Below are 22,216 nucleotides of genomic sequence, written 5' to 3'. Positions count from 1 at the left end.
CACCCCCGTGTTTCAGCGGTCTTGAATAGTGGACTGTTCCTGGTCTACTCCAACTCCTTGGGTGCGGTGATGTCAGGAACAGTCCACTACTCAAGACCTCTGGAACACGGGGGGGGGGGGGGGGGCTGACCTGGATGTGGGGAGCGACGTTTTCTGGTAGATTGAAGGCTTGAGTAGGTATAAGCTTGTTCACTAGACAAAGCAAGCAGTTAATCCATGGAGTACAGGCCCAGCCCACTGCATGGGAAGAGAAACTTTTTTTTTCCAGGAGACTGACTTTAACATTTATGCATTACTGCCAATGTCCAATAACGCCAAAATGCATTAATTGCAGGGATCGGGGCTGCAAATGGGCAGTCCCTGCATAGAGTAAAAGTGGGTGTTGTGATGGGTGGTGCCAACCCCATACCTCACAATGTTTTTGAGATTGGAATGAGGGATACCTACCAGCAAACATATGTAGGCATAGGACATGCCCCCTGCCACATCCCCTTAAAAGGAGAATTAACCCAAAAAATTAATGAAATCTATAAGAGGCTTTTTTTTTTACCAATGCTATTCCTTTATACTGGCTTTTAAAATTTACAAATTCAGCAATTTAAAGAAAAGTTTAGCACTGGGAAACGCTTTTTGAAAGATAAAAGGTGCATTTTATATACAACTATGTAGATCAGACTAAAATGAGGGACAGAGGGAATTGCTCCAAATCAGGGACAGTTGGGCGCTATGCCCAACCTATTTAGGATGTGAGGTCTGGGTAAGACCAACCCATAAAAGTGGGTGTGATGGGTGGTCCCAACCTATTTAGGAGGTGAGGTCTGGGTAAGACCAACCCATAAAAGTGGGTGTGATGGGTGGTCCCAACCAATTTAGGAGGTGAGGTCTGGGTTAGACCAATCTATAAAGTGGGTTTGATTTAGCCAGAAAGTAGGTGGATGAAATGCAGATCAAAAAACATTGGCTTTATATATTGTACACTATAAAGTGAACCTGTTGCCTGCATGATCAAAGCCCAGGTCTGCTTTAAGCAGGTGCTGGACTGGAGACAATCTTTGGGCAATTGTAAGTAACAGGAACTTGTGCAAATGGATTGTAAGCAATTAGCACGTCTACATACATTATCGCAACACTTAACTGGTTGCAAAGTCCAAAACTTCTCAGTGTGCGCTGAATTTGCATGTGGCAGACTGTTGTCAATCATTAGATGGCAATAAATGGTAATAAAATACTTATCCTTCATCGGGTAAAATAAACACAGAAGATGTAAATACTATAATCTCACCTTCACTCCGTGAACAACTGGGACTCCAGTGCCAAGCTTTACCCTCCCACCTCCTGACCCAATTTGGGTTGTTCCCACTGATGCCCAAATTATTAATAAAAAAAAAAAAAAAAAGAAGAGCCTCTGTAATAGGTGTATCCCCAACCAAGACCAACAGTATTTTCCAAACTCTAGGGTTTTGGTTAAAAGAGGACCACTTAAAGCAGTACTATCCTTCCATTTTTTTACTCTTCCCCTGTGGCTCACCAACATAGCTAGAGAGAAGACAGGCAATTCATAAGGGCTGTCTACCGTGCCTTCGAGCACTTTACCAAAACAAGCTGCAGCAAAGAGGAATGAAGAAGGGGAGGGGGCGTGTCAGACTTCCGTCGCTATGCATTCCTCTTGCCGCCTCTTGTCTAGGGAAAGTGTTAAGACTTAAGATGTGAAGTGACTGTGTTATTCCTTTTAGAGATGAGCTTGGTCATTCTCCAAACTCATCTCTATCCAATTATCATTGTATACCAATTGGCTGTGGGCCGGGTCTTATCTCACAGCCGATAAAAAAAATGAAGAGGCGGGATGCTGGTGATGTCATTCATTTATATGGGTGCATGCCTATATTTAGAGAATGTCATTGGTGAAATATGGGCATGCGTCCATAGAAAAGGCCCTGGTGTCACCAGCATCCTGCCCTTTTATTGACATGCAGAGCAGGGAATGACCAGGCCAACAGCCAATTGGGTATATATATATTATATATATATATATATATATATATATATATATATATATATATATATATATATATATATATACACACATACACACACACGCGCAAGTGGGACTTGGTGGACTTGTGTCTTTTTTCAACCTTACCAACTATGTTGGATGTTTGGATAGAGGTAAGTTTGTTAGATACCTGAGCTCATTACTAAAACCTAGCTATGTTGTTGAAAGGCTGCGGGGGAGAAGGAAGCCCAGTCCGATATTGCCAGGGTTAAAAAGCACCAAGAAACATCGGACAAGGAACTTCAAGTACTTTGTCCCACAGCGAAGAGAACATTGAAAAAAACGGTTCTTCTTTAACACTGGAATCTAGACATAACTTATACGTTAAATAAATTTGGTCATGTTCCTCCTAGGTGATTCCTAACTCTAGCTATAAAGTTGAGTGTCTAGGAATGGACAAGTCGATGGTCCAGGCTCCAAATACTTGGGAAAAGTGGAAGCAAGAGAAATGTAGAGGTTAGGAGGGCGTGCCAGCCTTCCATCCCTCTTGCCACCGCTTGTCTTGAGCTTGAACTCTAACTCGAAACAATGTGGCCATCGCCATTCTTGTAAGGACGAAGATCTTGGGTGTCCTCCAAACTCATGTATCTGAGTATCATACGTGTATTTATTTATTTATTTATTTATTTTTCACACCAATGACCAAACTTTAAATCAAATATATTCGATCCTGTTAAAGCCTCAATTGAGTTTTTGATAATTATTTGTGTCAAAAAGTGCACTGGCTTCACCAGCATCCTGCCGCTTTCCTTAAATGCAGAGGTGGGGGGGGGGGGGGGAGGAATTATCTGGCACCATAGATATGCAGGAATGTGCCAACATCCCAAATACGAAAGTTCACAGAGGGATTTTCTAGGCAGAATCATATGCAATGAATGTCAAAATTATTCGCAGATTTTGAATTTTCCTGGTGGCCCAGGTGTTTGGAGTAAGGATGACACCACTTGGTGAGACGGGACTAGCAGACCCCATAGACAAAGCTCCCATCCTGGGAACTTGGAAACATTGCACGTCATTGCATCCTTCCTTTAGGCCATCAGGATAATAGTACCTGCCTTACCAAGTGGAAGCCTTTTAAGTCCCATTAGGTACCCTCCGGGCAACTCGGTTATTCCTTTCCTTTTCTGAGTGGTAGCAGACCCCACAGGAGAATAAGATAGTGGGAGACTTTAACATATGGAAACATTTACTCCTCCTATACTCACTCACTTCCCTGAGGAAGAATCGAAACACGTTGGGTTATTCACAAGATCAACGTCCTGTATTGTACAAGATCTGGTGGTATCCATGATGTTTTGTGGAATATAGTGTGGGGAATTTTTAACCCACTAGCATGAGGATTACATAACTTTTGGTCAGGCTTTAAATTTATATAGATTTTTTTTATGGTTTCAATGTAAACTAACATTTTTATACAGATTTGCATGTTTGGAGACGTTAGTTGCATATGTGTAAAAATTCAGAGCTTACTAGGCATGCACCAATGATGCGTTGCCGCAGGAGGAAATCCGTGTCAACTGAGCATGCGCCAAAGATGCTTCAGTGCGCTAACCACACTTGCGCAGAAAACTTGATAGTAAAAAGGCAGGAAAATGCCCAGGAGGCGCACAGGAAGTGTACTCAAGCTGATGGAAAAAAGGCGGAATGCCCAGGAGGCACAAAGGAAGTGACCTCAAACTTCCCTATACAAGCCCAGACACTGTCAAATTGCCAAGACAAGTTTGGGAAACGTCCAAGATAAGCGCTATACCTGTGTATAGTTGTGTGTCGGGTGGTAGTGGGGGTGCCCAGTCTGACCTCAAAGCTAGAGGTTAAAAAGCAACAAAAATTATGTGGCAAACTACTACAAGAACCACATGGAACCAAATCATTGGGGAAAAAAAAAAAAAAAAAAAGTAAAAAATTTCTAGTTGAGTTTTTGATAACTATTTGCATCAAAGGGTACTAGTGTCACCAGCATTCACCAATTTCTTTACACGTGGAGCAGTGAATGACCCAGTCAGCAGCTGGTTAGTATTAAAAAGAAAAATAGAGCTCAAGTAGGATGTTCTGATGGGGACGGATCGGAAGACATTCAAGGTTAGCTCAGTGTCCTAGCTGTGTTGTTGGAAGGCTGCGGGTGAGAGGGGGGCGCCCAGTCTGACCTCAAAGCTAGGGTTAGGGCAGCAACTAAAAACATGGAGCAAAATACTACAAGTATTTCGTACCACCTCGGACACATCGTTTAAAAACACAGTGGCTAATTATTTACGTCAAAGGGCGCCGGCATCAGCAGCATGCCGCCCTCGTTTTTACCTGTGGAGCCAGAAATGACCCACCTAGCTGCCGATTACTATTAAATAAATAAATAATAAAATGCGCAAGTAGGATGTTTGGATAGAGAGGTGTTCGGAAGATGTTCAAGGTTAGCTCAATATCCTGTGTTGTCAGATGGCTGCGGTGTGAGAGGGGGCGCCCTGTCTGACCTCAAAGATAGGGTAAGGTCCCTTTCACACTTGTGTCACTTCAGAGTCCCGCAATTTTGCTGCAATTTCAGGGAATGCCTTTGGTCTGACTTTGATGCAAGTTACAAAGTAGTACAGGGACTACTTTGAAGAAGTGATTCAAAATGATCAAATACATAAAGTGCAAATCAACAGAAACAAAAATGCAAACAAATAAATACAAAATCTAAAAAATTCATTACATATAGATGCCTAATCATGTGTCAATAGCACATAAACAATAGTAATAGAGCCATAAACGTGACTATATGCAACTATCACATGTAAATTATTCAAAAAATGAATCCATGATATAATAGTCCACAAATATACTATAGATCTTCTAGCACAAATGTGACGATCAAACTTCCACACCCAAAGATGTCTGTGAGCCACCTCCACCACGTATAGACAAACTGCCGCTTACCCGGAACTCAATGGTCCCTTATTACAGGGGCCACACAGCGTATTGGATTATGACCACAGCCAAGGATGGAGATATTATCACAGAAGGACTCCAATAGCTGGTTTAAAACCATCCACCACAAGGGGCCGCACTTGCGCTCCAATGAGGAAAAGGAGCTGCATGGTTAGATTTGGGCTCACCGTTACCTTCCTGTTCTCCTCGTTTCACGTCTAGGGGGTGTCCGTGGTAGATGGCCCAGTAACTCGAGAGACTGACAACAGATCCCACTTGAATGGATTTTATTTGCAAAACGTAGACAATGAACAGTCTTTAAATTGGGATCAGAGGGTTGGAAAGGAAGTTCAGGTTCTCTTAGTGTCAAAGGCAAAATGTTGAAGACTTGTTTACTTTGACTGCATCCAGAGAATAGCCATTGGCAACTGGATGTTCACTCAAGTTGGACAGTCCCTCTCTTAAAAGGTCTAGCAGCCAACAAGGTGCTTACTCAGGAACAAGTCTCTGCCACAGACGTTGTAGAACACGTAGGGAAACTTGAGGAGTGCTCATAGGATACTTGGATCTTTCAGCCAGCTTGGCGATATCCATGAGACCGGATCTCTTGGGTACGTCAGCCCTTCCAGGCTCTTACTAAGAAACCAACCCGTACATGGTCTTCTTCTGAAGAGTCCCTCTCCTGGAATGCTTGAATCACTGGGTCTCTCCTGAACCGGAGACGCCACCCAACCACCTCAGAATCCTCCTTTAGTTTCCTTGCCTCGGGCTAGCCAGCCCCGAGATAATCAAAAACGGGTGAATCGCACCCCAGGCCAAAGCCTTCCTGGGGGTGTCAGGAGGACCAAGACCATGAAGTGACATACATCATCTGGACCGGAACCCCGAACCATGTGACGTCCGCATCTTAAATACCCTCTCCCAGAAGCACAGCGAGAGCACCACTCCCACTGGGCGGGCTCCGAGAGAGAGAGTAACTTAAGCACCTAACCAGACCATATTTCCATGCCTGCCAGAAGAGACAGTGCCCCCTGTGGCCAGGCTGAACATCTCACAGTCCAGTCAGACTGATGCCGTCTAAATTTAGACAATTGTACCCAAACCAAACTGCAGTTCAGGCATAACTTTAACTCTGAAAAACGCATAGCGCTTGCTCTTCAGGAGCCGCCGCTACACTCACATAGCATAAAACCTTTTAGACTTTAATCTTAAAATTAAGAATGCGCACTTACATAGAAATGAAATGTATCCAGCATAAAAAACATGCGTCACAACGTCCTATTGAGGACGAAACTAGTAGGGAGGAGCAGCGACGTTCTGACGTCACCGCTGTATGTTTGGTCCCGGAAGCTATGGGCTGTGTAGCGAGGCTGGGCGGCCGGCCTCGGGGAAAAAAAAAATAGCAAACAAAAAATATATCGCATATAATTGCAACACTAATCTTATTGTAATTGAATTGGGCGGCGTAGTGGTGTAGTGGTTAGCAACTCTCGCCTCTAGCAGTAAAAAAGGGTCGCTGCCTGGAGTTTTGTATATTCTCCCTGTGCCTGCGTGGGTTTCCTCCGGGTACTCCGGTTTCCTCCCACACTCCAAAGACATGCAGGTAAGTTAATTGGCTTCTGTCCAAAAATTGGCCTAGTATATGAATGGGGACCTTGGATTGTGGCTCCTTGAGGGTAGGGACCGATGTGAGAGTTTGCAATGTACAGGGATAGGGACAATAGTAGACATCTCACTCAAGGTTGAACTGGATGGGACTGTGTCTTTTTTCAACCTTACTATGAATGCTATTAAAATGACCTTTCCTTTTCAAAATGTAATTTTCAGAATTTTCTGAAAAGGCAATATGGCTACCTGGAGCTGTTCTGTACAACCAGTAAAAAAAATTAAAGCGTCGCCTATGGGGATTTTTAAATACAAAGTTGGCACCATCCACGAGCGCGTGCAATTTTGAAGCGTGACATGTTGGGTATCCATTTACTCGGCGTATCCTCCTCTTTCACATTATGCAAAAAAATTGGGCTAACTTTACTGTTTTTTTTTTAAGCATGAAACGGTTTTGTTTTTCTGAAAAAACGTGTTCGAAAAAATTGCTGCGCAAATACCGTGCGAGATAAAAGTTGCAATGACCGCCGTTGTATTCTCTAGGGTCTTTGCTAAAAAAAAAAACATATATAATGTTTGGGGGTTCTATGTAATTTTCTAGCAAAAAAATGGAATTTTACATGTAGGAGAGAAATGTCAGAAATGGCCTGGGCGCGAAGTGGTTAAAATTAAAAACAAATGAAATAGTGTTTTTGGTTTGTGGTGCTCAGACGCATTGAAGATCCGCTTTAGTTATTTGGGCCAAATCTTTATAAATAAAAAAATAAAAAAGTTTGTTTCAGATGCCTTCAGGAAAGGCATGCCTCTATAAGCCTCAAAGCCTGCTGGGACTTGTAGTCTGAACAACATGGCGCACTGCGCACATGCGGAGGGGCTCCTGCGTGGAATAGTTTCCGGCAGAGTGAGGTCTGAAGAAGCCAGGATGGTGCTAGATCTATTATTTAGGATTTAATCTTTTCAAACCTTTTCCGTATATTATGTAATATTTTTTACAATACCGCCGCTGGAATTGCCTGGAATTCTGCTCTTCGTTTCCCACACACAAAAAAAAAATAAAATAAAAAACACAAAGCCGAATCCCTGTAACCTCTGTCCCTCCGACGCTGTGCAGCAGAATAATTGCTTTAAGCTCGGATCACTTTGATCTTCCTTGGTTCAGACCGCTAGTGGAAATGCGGGAACGTGACCCTGGAGAGGGAGATGAGCTCCCTACAGGGACAATTTTAATTGGACCAGCAATTATCTGGCATCATTAATGGGGAGAGTAGGGAGTGCATTTCCCAGGGTGCACATACAGAACATGGAGAATTAATCTGCTTGTCCTGCAACTTATTCCGTGACTTCCCGATGGGAACGCCACCCAACCCACCCCCGCTCTTTCCTCGTCTGCCCTACATCACTACATATGGACACTTCTCTGGGTCACCTGCCAAAGTCTTTTTTTTTTTTTTATTATAGTACATTGCAAAGCTCGAGTTATTCTTCCATGGGGAGATCTTCTACTACAATCCAATATAAAGATTGCAAAATCCTACAGTAAAGAGCTTGTAAACCTTCATGGGGAAGTTGTACCTATAGGCAAGCCTATAATAAGGCCTACCTATAGGTACAGTAAATATCTCTTACATGTGCCCCGTGTACGAGATATTCACCTCATAGTGCGCCGAGATCGGCGCATGCGCTGTAAAGAAAACTGCCCTCCGAGACCGTTTCTTCACTAGTAAGTGCTGTAACTGGCGGCTCCCGCATATGCATGGGTGGGGAGTAACGTCACGCGTGACTCTGGCCAGTCACAGAGATGCGATGCATACTAGCACATTATGCTTTTACTTTGCAAGGCAACTAAAAAGGAAGTAAAACCCAAAAGGGTTTACTTCCTCTTGTGATTTAATACAACAAACATGCCATACCTACCTTCTATGTGCAATACTATGTGCACCCTACTCTGGGGTACCCCGCCAGCACTCCTGGCTCCCCCCCCCCCCCATAGCAAGTGGCTTGATTGAGACACTCTGCGCGTCTCCATTGACTCAGGCTGGGAGCCAATGGCTCCCGCTGCTGCTTGCATATCCAGTGAAGAGAGAAAGAAAGAAAGAGCAAAGAGGTCAACTGCTCTCAGGCACAGTGCTGGATCGAGATCAGGCTCAGGTACGTACAGGGGGAAGAGAGATTCCTTCTACTCTGGGGTCCCCCCCCCCCTCGCTGACATGCACAGCAAGGTGGGGCCTAGCCCCCACCTCCCTCCTCTCAGGCTGTGATTGGCAGCAGCAGGAACCAATGGCTCCCGCTGCTGCTTGTATGTCCAGTAAAGAAAGTGGAGAGGGCCGCTGCACTCAGGCACAGTGCTTAAGCTCAGGTAAGTACAAAGGGAGGAGGGAGGGCTTCCTCCTATTCTGGGATCCCCCCCACTGGTGCTTCTGGCTCTCCGCCCCTGCTGAGTGCCCCCATAGCAAGCAATTTGCAATGGGGGCACCCATGCGGGCTTGATCTCAAACTGCGCTGTGTGGAACCATTGACACACACACACACATTGTGGCTCGGCCCCACCCCCAACTCTCTCCTCACAGGCTGTGATTGACAGCAGCAGGAGCCAATGGCTCCCGCTGCAGACTGTATGTCCAGTGAGGAGAGAAAGAGAGAACAGAAAGTAGCTGCTCTTAGGCACAGCGCTGGATTGAAATGAGGCTCAGGTAAGTATAAGAGGTGGCGCATGTAAAAGGTTTTATACCTTATTGGTTGAGAATGCATTTAGGTAAAAGTCCTTCAACCTTTGCAATCTTTTTAAAGTGTTACTACCAAAAAAAAATTAAAAAAAATTACATATATGGTGCAAATTGCTCACTAGCCTAAAAGGGCTTATTTAGATGTCTTAGCCTTCTAAAGAGTGATCTATGCTGGAACACTCTTCGGTGAGTGTGTGTTCGGCAGTAAGGAGGCATTATGTTGCCTCCTGACTGCCCATTTTAACCAAAAAAAAAAAAAAACCTGCACCACGGCACCGCAATGCATGTGGTTGTGGGGCAGTAGTAGCACACCCCCGTTCAGGTGAAAAAGGTCCTGTTTGGCAGCTCGTACTGCCCAAAGAGTGCGACAGCGGGTATAATTTTTGCCATGCCAAGAAGCAAAGCATCACAGCCGCAGCATGTGAACACCCCCGTCTGCTGCCTTTGAGGCTTAAGAGGTGGCATTTGGGGGTGGGGTAGGCAATAAAAAAATAAATAAATAAAAACGCAACTCATCCGGGTGTTTTTTGGGAAGTCTTAGGCTCAATAAAACACCTAAACGATTTGCAGCTGCTCGGTTTCGCTTTTTTTACTTGAGCATTTTTAAAGCGCACCATTCATTTGAACGGGCCTCCCTCTGCTCCAAAAACCACACAAAAGAAGCTCATGAACCAAATCTTGGCACAGAGCCAGGAGCGTTTGGCTTGACAATCGTGGCAACAAAAACCAAAAAATAAAACTCCCAAAAAAATAAAAATAAAAAAATCGCACCTCGTTTGGGGTGCCATTAAGAAATGACATTGCAAATGCGTTCTGCATTTTCCGGCGATTCTGGAATCGTAAACAAAATTGCTATGATTCCACCACCCCCGTGATCCAGAATGCCCACGTGTGAATGGAGAATTAGATAGACCTGTAGCTTCACCCCTCATTTTGTCCAGGAATTCCCAAGTAAAGCAACGCTGAAGATTCCCATTATTATCAATTGGCCAGTTCCCACTGGAGCAATGTGTTGCCTAAAACACGAAAAAAAGAAAAGTACATGAGCGCTCAAGATTTCTGGCAGGATCGACTTTTTTCCCATGCAATTTAAACAGATCATAAGAAAACAAATAAAAATAAAAGTTTTGTCCAGAGTTTATATAAATGTGTTCTATCACTGATCCGACTTCAGTAAAAGGAGCGTTAGAGGGTTACTAAACCCAGAACCCTGCATTCACTATACCTGGTCTCCCCAGGAGCCTGCATTCACTATATCTGCTCTCCCCAGGAGCCCGCATTCACTATATCTGATCTCCCCAGGAGCCCGCATTCACTATATCTGCTCTCCCCAGGAGCCCGCATTCACTATATCTGCTCTCCCCAGGAGCCCGCATTCACTATATCTGGTCTCCCCAGGAGCCCGCATTCACTATATCTGCTCTCCCCAGGAGCCCGCATTCACTATATCTGCTCTCCCCAGGAGCCCGCATTCACTATATCTGCTCTCCCCAGGAGCCAGCATTCACTATATCTGCTCTCCCCAGGAGCCTGCATTCACTATATCTGGTCTCCCCAGGAGCTTGCATTCACTATATCTGGTCTCCCCAGGAGCCTGCATTCACCATATCTGGTCTCCCCAGGAGCCCGCATTCACTAGATCTGGTCTCCCCAGGAGCCCGCATTCACTAGATCTGGTCTCCCCAGGAGCCCGCATTCACTAGATCTGGTCTCCCCAGGAGCCCGCATTCACTAGATCTGCTCTCCCCAGGAGCCCGCATTCACTATATCTGCTCTCCCCAGGAGCCCGCATTCACTATATCTGCTCTCCCCAGGAGCCCGCATTCACTATATCTGCTCTCCCCAGGAGCCCGCATTCACTATATCTGCTCTCCCCAGGAGCCCGCATTCACTATATCTGCTCTCCCCAGGAGCCCGCATTCACTATATCTGCTCTCCCCAGGAGCCCGCATTCACTATATCTGCTCTCCCCAGGAGCCAGCATTCACTATATCTGCTCTCCCCAGGAGCCCGCATTCACTATATCTGCTCTCCCCAGGAGCCCGCATTCACTATATCTGCTCTCCCCAGGAGCCAGCATTCACTATATCTGCTCTCCCCAGGAGCCCGCATTCACTATATCTGCTCTCCCCAGGAGCCCGCATTCACTATATCTGCTCTCCCCAGGAGCCCGCATTCACTATATCTGCTCTCCCCAGGAGCCCGCATTCACTATATCTGCTCTCCCCAGGAGCCTGCATTCACTATATCTGCTCTCCCCAGGAGCCCGCATTCACTATATCTGCTCTCCCCAGGAGCCAGCATTCACTATATCTGCTCTCCCCAGGAGCCTGCATTCACTATATCTGGTCTCCCCAGGAGCTTGCATTCACTATATCTGGTCTCCCCAGGAGCCTGCATTCACCATATCTGGTCTCCCCAGGAGCCCGCATTCACTAGATCTGGTCTCCCCAGGAGCCCGCATTCACTATATCTGGTCTCCCCAGGAGACCGCATTCACTATATCTGCTCTCCCCAGGAGCCCGCATTCACTATATCTGCTCTCCCCAGGAGCCTGCATTCACTATATCTGGTCTCCCCAGGAGCCTGCATTCACCATATCTGGTCTCTCCAGGAGCCCGCATTCACTCACTATACCTGGTCTCCCTAGCTCTAGCCTGGTTCTCTGGCTACCTATCACAGCGATCCTTCAGTGTTACCTAAACTCTGTCTCCTCCTCTCCATTGCCAGTTTCTCTGGGGGGTCCCCCAAGGCTCTGTTCTTGGACCCCTTCTCTTCTCTATCTACACCTCCTCTGTTGGTCACTTGATAACGGCCCACGTCTTCCAATACCACTTATACGCCAATGACACCCAAATCAGTCTACTCCTCACCTCCCTCCTTCAGGCTTCTCTCACATGACTGACATATCAGCATTGATGTCACACCACTTCCTTAAACTAAATCTCTCTAAAACTGAGCTATTCATATTCTCCGCCCCCCCCCCCCCCACCGCTCGTGCCCCCCTCCCCTCCTTGACTTTTCCATCAAAGTCAACAACGTAACCATCAGTCCCTCCCCTCGCACCAGGGTACTCTGTGTACTCCTAGACTCTGACTTGTCATTTCAACCTCAAGTTCAATCGTTGTCAAAAGTTTGTAGAATTCCTGACTAGTGCAACCGCATTCTTATTGGCCTACCTCTCCATAGGCCATCCCCTCTTCAGTCTATGAATGCCAGCAGACTTATCCACCTTACCAACCACTCGGTGTCTGCCAACCCTCTCCTCCAATACTTACACTGGCTTCCCATTGCCCAGTGAATTTAATTCAAAATACTAACCACAACATACAAAGCCATCCACAACCTTGTCTCCAAATATCATCCAAATTGTCCTCTCCGCTCCTCCCAGGACCTTCTACTCTCTCGCCTCCTCCTCCCATGCTCATCTCGAGGACTTCTCCAGAGCCTCTCCCATCCTCTGGAACTCTCTACCTCAACCTGTCCGGCTATCCCCTATTCTTGCTGCCTTCAGGCGTTCCCTGAAAACTCATCTCTTCAGGGAAGCCTATCACATCTCCAACTAATCTTCTACCACTTCCATCAGCTCATTCCCCACAGCTACAAGCTTTTGTACCACCTGCCCCACCCTATTAGATCGTAAGCTCTTCCGAGAAGGGCCCTCCTTATCCCCTTGTATTTTATTGTATTATAACTGTATTGTCTCCCTTTTATAGTGCAAATCGCTGCGTAAATTGTTGGCACTATATAAATCCTGACTAATAATAATAATAATAATAATAATATACAGACTGATTTTACTGTTGTGGGTTTAGTAACACTTTAAAGGTCTCAAATGAAAGACACGGAAGCAGTGTATAAAACATGAATTGTGTTTGCAGCAGCAAGCTGCAGTGTTCCAGAATCACATCTGCCACTCGATTCGCAAAGTAAAGGATTAGTGCCGCCCCCCCCCCCTCAAATAACCCCCCCACACTGAGCCTTACAGTAAATCAGCTGCTGGGAGGTCAATTCCTATTGACCTCAGCACTCCCCCAGAACTACATCTCCCAAGAGCATTTTCTCTACATTGTGTGAACAGGCACTTATCAAGATAACAGCAAGCTTGTGTTTGATTGGGAAGGAGGAGATATGTATGCTTGCAAAGAGGTACAGAGAAGGGCGTGGATGGGAGGATTCATGTAGTTCAGACAGAGCCGACAACACCGATTAGGATTTCAGTACAGCAGAGGTAAAAACTTGGGAGCTCAGATCATTTCTCATAAAAAAAAAAAAAAAAAAAAAAAAAAAAAAAGCAACAGTATGTATAATTACAATATAATTGAATACAGGAGGATTATTATGTATTAGCGAAGCCCCTAGGGAATAAAATAAACGATCATTGCAACTTTTTATGTCACAAGGTATTTGCAGCGCAATTTTTCAAATGTGATTTTAGGAAAAAAAAAACAAAAAAAACAAACACTTTCATGAATAAAAAGAAAAACAGTAAAGTTAGCCCAATTTGTTTGCATAATGTGACGGGTGATGTTACGCAGAGTAAATGGATACCCAACATTTCACGCTTTAAAAATTGTGCACGCTCGTGGAAATGGCGCCAAACTTCAGTACTTAAAAATCTCAATAGGCGACGCTTTCAAATGTTTTTACAGTTTTAGGTTAGAGTTAGAGGAGATCTAGTGCTAGAACTGTTGCTCTCACTCATAACATTCGCAGTGATACCTCACATGTGTGGTTTGAATGCAGTTTACACATGCGGACGCAACCTACATATGCGTTTGCTTCAGCGTGCGAGCAGGCGGGGAGCTTCAATTTTATTTTATTTTTTTATGGTTTATTTTATTTGAATTTTTACACTTTCCGCTTAAGAATTTTTTCTTTTTCTTTGATCACTTTTATTCCTATTACAAGGAATGTAAACATCCTTTACCGCAGGGGTGCCCAACCAGTGGCCTACGGAGCCCTCTGATGAGGCCCGCGACCTCCTGCTCTGGGGTGGCATGTTGGCAAGCCCAGATTGCAGGTTGTCTAGCCGCCATGCCAGAGCATCAGTGTTGTGAATGAAGCCAGCGGTAGAGGAAGCAAGCAGCTGCGGAGCAGAGCTGCATAAGCCAATGCTTCCTGTAAAGCACCGGCTTCTGTCATAGGTGGAGTGATACCAAATGCGCTCTGCCTGGGGCAGCAAGTTTATTACTAAAATCACAGTGTATATATTTTACATATCTGTTCTGCAGTGGTTACTGAGCTGCTTTTAAACTGATCTGCAGGTGTAGGGCAGCGTACTTGCGGCTTACCTGCACCGAGCCATAGACTTCTGGTTTTACCTGTGGGTTTGGTGCACTTTCTGAAAGTGCATCACACCCACAAAGTACAGCTAACCTGCAAGAAAGCCACAGGTGCAGGTAGACCTCAGACCATCAGTGGAAAAGTAGCCTTCGGCCCCTTTCACACATGCGGACCGTATGTCCGTATTTCATCCATCCGTTTGCGGATGAAATGCGGACATACATGCATCCCTATGGGATAGCGGGTGTCTGCGGATGAACATCTGCAGACAGCCGCTATCGTCCGCCTCCGCAATAGTCCGATTCTGCAGACGGAGGAAAATCCTATTTTTCTATCCGTCTGCAGAGCGGATCGGATGAACACGGACAGACGGTCCATATTCATCCGATCCCCCATAGAGGAGAGCGGAGAGCTGACAGGGCGGTCCCTGCACAGTGTGCCGGGACCGCGCTGTCATCCGCCAGCTCAGCGGGGACAACGGAGCGATCCCCGCTGAGCAAGCGGATCATCACGGGGCGCATCATTACTGATCCGTTCCGTGTGAAAGGGGCCTTAGAGTCGGTTCACACTGAGGCAGCACGACTTGCAGTGTGACTGCCTCAGGCGACCTGAACACGACAGCTGCGGCGACTTGCAAAACTACTTCTCTATAGAAGTCAATGTAAGTCGCCCCCAAAGTCGTACATGAACCTTTTTCTAAGTCGCAGCAACCTGTGTTGCTCCGATTAGAACGGTTCCATTGTACAGAACGGGATGCAACTTGTCAAGCGGCTAAGCCGACTGACAAGTCGTCCCAGTGTGAACTGGCACTTAAACCCCTTTAACATGATGTGTCTGACCCAATCGGACCCTCCATTCACCTCTATGGAGTGGCAGATGTAAACAGACTTGTGTCCGTTTACACCTGCCTCCTTCCAATCCGATCTGCTTAAAAAAAAAAGAAATTAAATTTTTTATTTTTTTTTAAACGGAAAGTGGATCTTTCCCTTTCCATTTGATCAGATGAGAGGGCGGATAGAGTAGAGTGGGCTGTGTCTGTGTCCGCTTTGCCTACACAGAACTGTCATCTGCTCATTGTGGACCACGACTGGTTACTATGTCGCTTAAGTGGCCCTCGCTCTTCCAAAGGTTGGGCACCACTGCTTTACCGTATCCTTTAAAGTGCAGCCGATATTGCCAATAAACTGTTCTGGGGAGGGAGGTGCTTGGCGTTGATGAAGGATTTGGTGTAATTCAGAGGTGTCACATGCAGGGCTCATTCACATGCGTTGCAGTAATGACCATGTCACTACACAATTTACTGCAACACGCAGTGCGCACATTACATGCGTATGTATGATGCGTTTCCTTTCGTTATGAACAGCACTCCAACGCACCTTCTGACAGGCCTGTATTGCAATGCAAGGTGCGTAGGGGTACCATTCAGAATGAAAAGCAATGCTCTTTACTGTGTGTGCCCTGTGTTGTGGTTAAAGTATTAGCGCTCACATTACCACAACGCTATAGGTATAAAAACTGCCCTTTTAGTACACTTAGGGCCTGGTGAGCCACCAAACCCTTCATCCAGGCCAAGCACGTTCCCCTCCAGGACGGTTACATCATCTGCACCTTCATAACCAGGCCAAAGTATAAACACAGAACCGGGCAGATTATATCATCATCATCACAGAAAAGATTTGCTTGACGAGATTATCGGATCATCTTCACCACAATAGCTGCTTACAATCCTTTGTTTAAAGAGGCCGCTGTCAGGGCGTCCCTGGAGTGCAGGCGTCTCCCATAGTCAGAGAAGGACGGTGCTTTGCAGATCTCCCGGGGAGGAGGTGATGCCATAGAGGCACCTCATATCATGCATAGTGACTGAGCCTACCAAGGGGCTACTCCACAATAGAAGACGATCAATAAAAATCAGTTCAATCAGGAAGTTTATGAAACATTATTAACACAAAAATTGGCCTGATTCATCTGATCCCAACAATTACCACCCTGACATTTCCAATGATGTATATATTTTTCCATTCCTGCTTGGCATGTACTGTTTTTTTTTGTGATAGATGTCTCAGGATATGTTTTAGGGTCGCATCCATTATTTGGGTAACCACCACAGTCGGCCTTTGCTTTCTTCTGGGATTCCAAGACTATGCGGCTCTCACACCCCCCCCCCCCAGTCTTTGCTCCTCTCCCCCCACCCCCCCCTTCTCTTTTTATCCCACAGCCAGTGGCGGGGTGCATCCATAAAGGGTGCCCTCTCTCTCTCTCGTCACCTCTCTCTCACCATAGATGACATGAATCTATTTACGATCACAGCGGACACCCCCTATTCAGGAGTACGTCCCCTTGTTGGGCGCCAGGTGCCTAAATTACAGGAGCAGGGTTTATTTGTATTTTTTTTGGAAGAGCCTGATTAGAGCCATAGGCTCTAATAGGCTTCCAAAATGGTAAACAGCATATGCAATGCTGTGCGTTCGCTGTTTACTCAGCCAATCAGGTGCTCAGGTCTGGTTACCCGTCACCCGATAGGCTGAAACAGGAGCTGTGACTGGACGCCTGATAGAGAGGACCAGAGACATCGAGGAGCGTGGACACCACCACATGACCCGCTGCAAGACAGGAAAGTGCTGACTCCCGGGCGATTCACACTGCCAATATTTGATGGGGCAAAGTAGCGGCAGTTGATGGGCACAGAGGCTGCGCTTGATGGGCACAGAGGCTGCGCTTGATGGGCACAGTGGCTGCGCTTGATGGGCACAGTGGCTGCGCTTGATGGGCACAGTGGCTGCGCTTGATGGGCACAGTGGCTGCGCTTGATGGGCACAGTGGCTGCGCTTGATGGGCACAGTGGCTGCACTTGATGGGCACAGTGGCTGCACTTGATGGGCACAGTGGCTGCACTTGATGGGCACAGTGGCTGCACTTGATGGGCACAGTGGCTGCACTTGATTGATTTTTTTTTTTCCCAGTTTGTTTTCGCCCCCCCCCCCCCCCCCCCCCCCAAAAAAAAAAAATTTGAGCACCAGCCGCCATAGCCCATACATTTTTTATGTTATTTCTACTATGTGCCAATCTGTTATGGTTTATAGAGGTCTACTGTAATACTTTTCTGTACCATTACCTCTTCAACAATGAGAGACACGAATGCCAATGTATAGACAGCGCATCCAGAAAGTATTCACAGCGCTTCACTTTTTCCACATTTTGTTACGTTACAGCCTTATTCCAAAATAGATTAAAATTCATTATTTTCCTCAAAATTCTACAACTACAATACCCCATAAGGACAACCTGAAAGACGTTTGGTTGAAATCTTTGCAAAAATGTATTAAAAAAATATTTTAAAAAAATCCCATGTACAGAAGCATCACAGCCTTTGCTCAATACTTTGGCGAAGCTCTTTTAGCACCAATTACAGCCTCGTCTTTTTTTTTTTTGGAGTATGAAGCTAACAAGCTTGGCACACCTATTTTTGGGCAGTTTCTCCCATTCTTCTTTGCAGGACCTCTCCAGCTACATCAGGTTGGATGGGGAGCGTCGGTGCACAGTCAATTTTCAGATCTCTCCAGAGATGTTCTATTGGGCTCAAGGACATTCACAGAGTTTGTCCCGTAGCCACTCCTTTGTTATCTTGGCTGTGCGCTTACGGTCGTTGCCCTGTTGGAAAATGAACCTTCATCCCAGTCTGAGGTCCAGAGTGCTCTGGAGCAGGTTTTCATTAAAGGTCTCTATACATTGCCGCATTCATCTTTCCCTCGATCCTGACTAGTCTCTCCGTTCCTGCCACTGGAAAACATCCCCACAGCATGTTGCTGCCACCACCATGCTTCACTGTAGGGATGGTATTGGCCAGGTGATGAGCGGTGCCTGGTTTCCTCCAAAACATGACGCTTACCATTCAGGCCAAAGAGTTCAATCTTTGTTTCATCACACCAGAGAATTTTTTTTCTCATGGTCTGAGAGTCCTTTAGGTGCCTTCTGGCAAACTCCAGACGGGCTGTCATGTGCCTTTTACCGAGGGGTGGCTGCTGTCTGGCCACTCTATCATACAGTAATAATAACCGAAGAAAAAAAAAAAACACAATTGAGTGAACAGCAGCGCTAAAAAAACTACACATGATATATAATACAGAGTAGTGAATAGATAGAAATTCAGTGACTGAAAGTTCATAAACAAGAAGGAGAAATGTCCAAGATCAAGTAAAACCTCTTCCAAAGGGTGAAAAAGTCCTCAAATCACACCGTGCGTGTCACACGCAGCCACTCCCCGTCAGTAATGAACTCGCCAAGAGGTATTGCCTTACACTAACGCGTTTGGCAGCAGAGCAGTTACTCATAAAGGGTTAAATCCATGAACAGCTCCTCCCCACTCAGTGCAGACGAGTGTGTACAATCACATGGGGGGAAGATAAGAAAAAAGCTCTACTAGTGTGATAACGTCTAAACACACTGGTAATTTATTGAATAAAACCTTCATACATTGCACTTACAAAAAGTATATATGTAAATAAGCATAAAAAGATGTAAAACCCAGAGCGTTGTATCAGTCTCTGAGCCGAGTAGCTGGCGATATCTCACCACACTGCGGATAAAAAAACCAAACATCTCATTGCAACAAAGTCTTCCTGCTAGTTGCCGCGCAGCCATGACTCAACGCGTTTCGTCATCTTCGTCCTGGGATTGGTTGCATGGCATGGCAACATTTTTAATATACCCAAAGCCATGCAGATGATGATCACCTCCACGCCTACTCCTAGGTTAATCCCGAGTACTGTAGTAACCCAAACAGCACAGCCGCACTGACCCTATTGCCTCTAAGCATAGGTCATCCTGACCCCGTGACTAAAAAGATTGTGAATCGGAAACAGTGTCACCTCACAAGCTCAGTCTCTATTCGACTAGAACTGGGAGAAAAAGTAAATAATTAACCCTTTCATGACTAAGCCTATTTTTGGCATTTGGTGTTTACAAGTCAAAAATCCATATTTTTTGCTAGAAAATTACTTGGAACCCCCAAACATTATATATTATTTTTTTTTTAGCAGAGACTCTAGAGAATAAAATGGCAATATTTTATGTCACGCGGTATTTGCGCAGTGGTGTTTTAAGCGCAACTTTTTGGGAAAAGGGAAACTTTCATGAATTAAAAAAAAATGAAAAACAGTAAAATTAGCTCCATTTTTTTACATAATGTGAAAGATAATGTTACGCCGAGTAAATAGATACCAAACATGTCACACTTTATAATTGCACGCACTTGTGGATTGACGACAAAGAACGGTACCTAAAAATCTCAATAGGCGACGCTTTAAAAAAAAAAATTCCGGTTACCCGGTTAGTGTTACAGAGGAGGTCTAGTGCCAAAATTATTGCTTTCGCTCTGACGATCACGGCGATACCTCACATGTGTGATTTGAACACCGTTTACATATGCGGGCGCGACTTCCGTATGTGTTTTCTTTGCTTCGCAAGCTCGCGGGGACGGCGGGCGCTTTAAAAATGTTTATTTTTTTTTATTTATTTTATTTATTTTAAAATTAATAAATTTTTTTTTTTTTTAATGTGATCACTTTTATTGCTGTCACAAGGAATGTAAACATCCCTTGTGACAGTAATAGGCGTTGACAGGTACTCTTTATGGAGGGATCGGGGGTCTAAAAGACCCCCCACCCCTCCTTTACACTTCAAAGTATTCAGATCGCCGAAAACTGAGATTCTGAATACTGTATATATTTTTTTAAACCGGCGCCATTGGCAGCCGAGTAAACGGGAAGTGGCAGTCCGTGTTTACTATTAGGAGACTGGGACGAAGCCGAAATACAGCTTCGTTCCAGTTCCTCCCCAGCAGCCGGAGGCATCGGATCGGGAATCAGTGCTCCCGATTGAGCGGGAGCACCGGTAACAGCGGCGGGGGGGGGGGGGGGAAACGTTCCCTCAAGCTCCTCCGGCATAACAGCCGAGAGGCTTTTAGCCGCTTTGGTTTTTATGGCTGGATAGCCAATCGCCTGCTGTAAAAAACGGTACCGGGATGATGCCTGCAGGTGCAGGCATCATCCCGGTATAACCCCCGGAAGCAGAGTATGCACATCTGCGTACGCTCGGCGGAAGGGGGTTAAAAAACTATAAAGGTGCACAGCCATTTTCAGATCTCTCCAGAGATGTTCAATCGGGTTAAAGTCTGGGCTCTGGCTGGGCCACTCAAGGACATTCACAGTTTTGTCCCGTAGCCACTCCTTTGTTACCTTGGCTGTGTGCTTAGGGTTGTTGTCCTGTTGGAATCATCTTCCAACAGGACAACAACCCTAAGCACACAGCCTTCGCTCCAGTCTGAGTTCCAGAGTGCTCTGCAGCAGGTTTTCATCAAGGATGTCTCTGTACCTTGCTGCATTCATCTTTCCTTCGATCCCAAATAGTCTCCCAGTTCCTGCCACTGAAAAACATCCCCACAGCATGATGCTGCCACCACCATGCTTCACTGTAGGGATGGTATTGGCCAGGTGAGGAGCGGTGCCTGGTTTCCTCCAGACATGACACTTACCATTCAGGCCAAAGAGTTCAATCTTTGTTTCTTTAGACCAAAGAATTTTGTTTCTCATGGTCCGAGAGGCCTTCAGGTATCTTTTGGCAAACTCCAGACAGGCTGTCATGTGCCTTTTACTGAGGAGTGGCTTCTGTATGGCCACTCTGCCATAAAGGCCTGATTGGTTGAGTGCTGCAGAAATCTTTGTTCTTCTGGAAGGTTCTTCTCTCTCCACAGAGAAATTCTGGAGTTCTGTCAGAGTGACCAATTGGGTTCTTGGTCACCTCCCTGACCAAGGCCCTTCTCCCCCGATAACTCAGTTTGGCCGGGCGACCCGCTTTAGGAAGAGTCCTGGTGGTACCAAACTTCTTCCATTTACAGATGATGGAGGCCACTGTGCTCATTGGGACCTTCAATGCTGCAGTAAATGTTCTGTACCCTTCCCCAGATCTGTGCCTCCATACCATCCTGTCTCGGAGGTCTACAGACAATTCCTTGGACTTCATGGCTTGGTTTGTGCTCTGACATGCAATGTTACCTGTAGGACCTTCTATAGACAGGCGTGTGCCTTTCCAAATCATGTCCAATCAACTGAATTTACCACAGGTGAACTCCAATCAAGTTGTAAAAACATCTCAAAGGATGATCAGTGGAAAAAGGACGCACCTGAGCTCAATTTTGAGTAGCAAAGGCTGTAATACTTATATACATGGGATTTTTTAGTTTTTTTTTATTATTAATAAAATTTGCAAAGACTTCAAACAAATGTCTTTCATGTTGTCATTATGGGGCATTGTTTGTAGATTTTTGAGGAAAATAATTAAATTTAATATATTTTCGAATAAGGCTGTAACACAACAAAATGTGGCAAAAGTGAAGTGCTGTGAATACTTTCCACAATTATATTTTTACTTTTACACTATTGCTTTACTGTTTTGATCACATTTATTGCCGTCATAAAGAATGTAAATATCCCTTGTGACAGGTCCTCTTTATGGAGAGATGTCGAGTCTATAATACCCCAAATCCCTCCTCTGCCCTTAAAAGCATTCAAAACACCAAGATCTGTTCTTTTGACTTTTAAAAAATGACCCTGTTGACAACCGGGTAAACTGGAAGTGGCGTCAGGTCATCGCC

The 22,216-nt window shown here is 45.5% G+C and overlaps 1 protein-coding gene across 3 annotated transcripts in view; it reads right to left on the bottom strand.

Moving 5' to 3' along the window:
- The window catches only part of ITPK1 (inositol-tetrakisphosphate 1-kinase), a 218,963-nt gene that overhangs the window by 160,985 nt on the left and 35,762 nt on the right, over positions 1 to 22,216 (bottom strand). The window lies entirely within an intron of this gene.

Source organism: Lithobates pipiens, unplaced genomic scaffold, assembly GCF_037356315.1.
Source record: "Lithobates pipiens isolate NorthernLeopardFrog02 unplaced genomic scaffold, aLitPip1_a1.2 Scaffold_37, whole genome shotgun sequence".
Classification (NCBI taxonomy): Eukaryota; Metazoa; Chordata; class Amphibia; order Anura; family Ranidae; genus Lithobates; species Lithobates pipiens.
Note: the sequence above shows the minus strand (reverse complement) of the source record. Positions and strands in the feature narration are given on the sequence as shown.